Here is a 4,464-nt window from a genome sequence, read left to right as displayed (position 1 = left end):
TATTATTATTATTATTATTATTATTAATTAGATTTGTATGCCGCCCCTCTCCGCAGGGCGGCTCACAGCAACAATAAAACAATGTACAACAAATCTAATAATTTAAAAATGCTAAAAAACCCTTATTAAAAGCAAACATACACACAAACATACCATGCATAAACTGTATAGGCCTGGGGGAGATGTCTCAATTCCTCCATGCTTGACGGCAGAGGTGGGTTTTAAGGAGTTTACGAAAGGCAAGGAGGGTGGGGGCAGTTCTAATCTCCGGGGAGAGCTGGTTCCAGAGGGCCCGGGCTGCCACAGGGAAGGCTCTTCCCCAGGGTCCCGCCAAACAACATTGTTTAATTGACGGGACCCAGAGAAGGACAACTCTGTGGGACCTAACCGGTCACTGGGATTCGTGCGGCACAAGGCGGTAGAAGGCAGTCCTGGAGATTTAGCTGATTTAGAAGCAGAAGAGAGTTTTAGTGAGGAAGAACTTGAAATAGAGGATATGGAGTCATCTGAAGATATGCAGACAGATGATTCAGATAATAGCTGTCAGGAGAAGTTCAGAAGATAGCAAAAAAGATCAGAAGAGATGAGTGGGAGGAGGTTATGAGATGCATTTTAGAGCATGAAGAATTAAGTAATTAATTACCTCACATCCGGGATTGGGCAGAAGCAGTTTTTGACCAACCAAGATGGATACTTTCATTAAAGCTCCGGCACGTAAGCTACAATTGTGTGATTTATGACCTGTTTTATTACTTGTTTACCTAGCACTGATTAGCCCATAAATTTCAGAATGACTCATGGAATCCAGTGAAGTAATTATTTAGATAAACTGCCTAACTTATCAAGGGGAAAAACAAAAGTAATTTTGGCTGCATCACAGAAGCTAATTGTACTAAGTAGAAGAAATAAATAGAAATGTTACTGTTTGAAATTAAGCGTCTGGGAAGCAATTTATTTCAATTATTATCTGGACTACCCTGAACCAGAACAGGAAGAATTGATTAACGAAATAGATGAGATACATAGGATTCAGACTAACTATGCCAGATGATCTCAACTCTGAAGAGAGAGACATCTGTGGTTGGCCAGAAAGAAAAACATCCGGCATAAAAATTGAATAAATAAATAAATAAATAAATAAATAAATAAATAAATAAATAAATAAATAAATAAATAAATAAATAAATAAATAAATAAATAAATAAATAAATAAATAAATAAATAAATAAATAAATAAATAAATAAATAAATAAATAAATAAATAAATAAATAAATAAATAAATAAATAAATAAATAAATAAATAAATCATTGAAGTATATATGAAATTAATTTGCTAATGGAAAAAAGCATGTAATAATTTATATACTTCAGACAAATTATAGTCTGGTGCATAATTAATGTAATATAAAAATAGTGACTTTAATGCTAATATAATGCTAATATCTGTATATACTACTATTAATTTAATTCACTTTGGTTTTCTTCTGTACTTACTATTGTGTTTTCTTTTTGAAAAGTGAAAAATTAATAATAAAATATTTAAAAAGAAAGAAAATCAGAGATAGAGTATATGCAGCCTCTAGAAATGGGAAACTGATGTATAAAGGCAGGGAAATAAATATATTTAAACAAATCCCCAGAAGGGTCAGAGAACCCTCACAGCAGTGTTTTAGGACCAACACTATTCATACTATACATAAACGATCTTTGTGATTGCATCACTAGCAATTGCTTTCTCTTTGCAGATGATGTTAAACTATTTAATACCACTGACAATACTGCTATCCTTCAAAAAGACCTTGATCACGTAGCTTAATGGTCTAAAACCTGGCAGCTTTAAATCTCTACTACTAAATGCTCCGTCTTACACATTGGTAAAAAGAATCAGAATACTAAATATAAACTTGGAGGAATTGAACTTATTGATAACTCTCACTATGTCAAAGACCTTGGAGTACTCATACCCAATGACCTAAGTCCTAGAGTCCACTGCAATAGCATTGCCAAAAGGGCTTTAAGAGTTGTTAACCTAATCCTTTGCAGCTTCTTTTCTGGTAATATTGAACTGCTAACAAGAGCTTACAAAACATTTGTCAGGCTAGAATATAGCTCACCTGTATGGAACCTACATTGCATATATGACATCAGGACAATTGAGAGAGTCCAGAAATATTTCACAAGAAGAGTCCTTCACTACTCTTCTCACAACAAAGAAGGACATTTTGGTATATGATTTTGTGAATTATGGTTAGATCTGTTCAGAGGCAATGTGGTTGTAAATTGTCTTATTTCAATATTTCAGGTTGTAGCAGAACAAGAACAACTTGTTGTCAATAAGGGAGAGGGGACCACGAGAAGATTGAGATTCCCAGGTTTATTTGGTGCATGCATCAGGTTCAGAAGATATAAAAGCAATGTCTGAACAACGTGGATTGTTTTTCAGGGCTCTTAATACATTTTCAAAGGAGTACAAAAAACACACAATATCAGCCAATCAGATACTAGTTGTCAACGTTTCCTTATAAAGAAAGTAAAGAAAGGGTTTTACCATGTAGAAGGTGCAGAATGTACAACAAAAAGGAACTTGCGGTTAGTATGTGGGTTCCTGCATTAAGCTATGTGCCTTGAGAGCAGGTGTCAGATCTATCTCTGCACCATCAAAGCTTTGTTCCCTTTCCTGAGTACATAGAAACATAGAAACATAGAAGTCTGACGGCAGAAAAAGACCTCGTGGTCCATCTAGTCTGCCCTTATACTAGTTTCTCTATTTTATCTTAGGATGGATATATGTTTATCCCAGGCATGTTTAAATTCAGTCACTGTGGATTTATCTACCACATCTGCTGGAAGTTTGTTCCAAGGATCTACTACTCTTTCAGTAAAATAATATTTTCTCATGTTGCTTTTGATCTTTCCCCCAACTAACTTCAGATTGTGTCCCCTTGTTCCTGTGTTCACTTTTCTATTAAAACACTTCCCTCCTGGACCTTATTTAACCCTTTAATATATTTAAATGTTTCGATCATATCCCCCCTTTTCCTTCTGTCCTCCAGACTATACAGATTGAGTTCATTAAGTCTTTCCTGATACGTTTTATGCTTAAGACCTTCCACCATTCTTGTAGCCCGTCTTTGGACCCGTTCAATTTTGTCAATATCTTTTTGAAGGTGAGGTCTCCAGAACTGAACACAGTATTCCAAATGTGGTCTCACCAGCATTCTATATAGCGGGATCATAATCTCCCTCTTCCTGCTTGTTATACCTCTAGCTATGCAGCCAAGCATCCTACTTGCTTTCCCTACTGCCTGACTGCACTGTTCACGCATTTTGAGACTGTCAGAAATCACTACCCCTAAATCCTTCTCTTCTGAAGTTTTTGCTAACACAGAACTGCCAATGCAATACTCAGATTGAGGATTCCTTTTCCCCAAGTGCATTATTTTACATTTGGAAACATTAAACTGCAGTTACCATTGCTTTGACCATTTATCTAGTAAAGCTAAATCATTTACCATATTACAGACGCCTCCAGGAATATCAACCCTATTGCACACTTTAGAGTCATCGGCAAATAGGCAAACCTTCCCTACCAAACCTTCCCCTATGTCACTCACAAACATATTAAAAAGAATAGGACCCAGAACAGACCCTTGTGGCACACCGCTTGTAACCTGACTCTGCTCAGAATACTCGCCATTAACAATAACTCTCTGATGTCTACGCTTCAGCCAGCTGAAAATCCATTGAACTATCCAGGGATTAAGTCCAATCTTTACTAATTTATCTATCAGCTCTTTATGTGGAACCATATCAAAGGCTTTGCTGAAGTCCAGGTAGGCAATATCCACGGCACCACCTTCATCCAACACCTTTGTGACATAGTCAAAGAAATCAATGAGATTAGTCTGACATGATTTGCCTTCAGTAAAGCCATGCTGATTTGGGTCCAATAAGTTATTGTTTTTTAGGTGCTGATTTATCCTCTTTTTGAGTAGTCTCCGTCATTTTAACTACAACTGATGTCAAGCTAACTGGCCTGTAGTTACCAGCTTCTTCTCTACTGCCCTTCTTGTGGATAGGCACAACACTGGCCATTCTCCAATCCTCAGGAACTTCTCCTGTTAACAAGGATTGGTTAAACAAATCAGTCAGGGGGGTAGCAATGACAGATCTGAGTTCTTTAAGAACTCTGGGGTGGATGCCATCTGGACCCATTGCCTTATTTATCTTTAATCGTTCAAGTTCTTCTAAGACATCGGCTTCTAAGATCACTGGAGCTGAATCCGTACAGCTGGAAGCAATGCTATATCCCTCTATAGTATTATTTTGTAAGGTGTCTTTTGAGAAAACTGAACAGAAGTAGCTATTGAAATGGTCAGTGATCTCCTTATTCCCATTAATGCATGTATTATTCCCGGTACTAAGCTTCGTGATGCCACAGTTTTTCTTCTTCTTATCACTAA

Source organism: Erythrolamprus reginae, chromosome Z, assembly GCF_031021105.1.
Source record: "Erythrolamprus reginae isolate rEryReg1 chromosome Z, rEryReg1.hap1, whole genome shotgun sequence".
Taxonomy (NCBI): domain Eukaryota; kingdom Metazoa; phylum Chordata; class Lepidosauria; order Squamata; family Dipsadidae; genus Erythrolamprus; species Erythrolamprus reginae.
The sequence above is the reverse complement of the archived record's forward strand: the minus strand, read 5'-3'. Positions refer to the sequence as shown.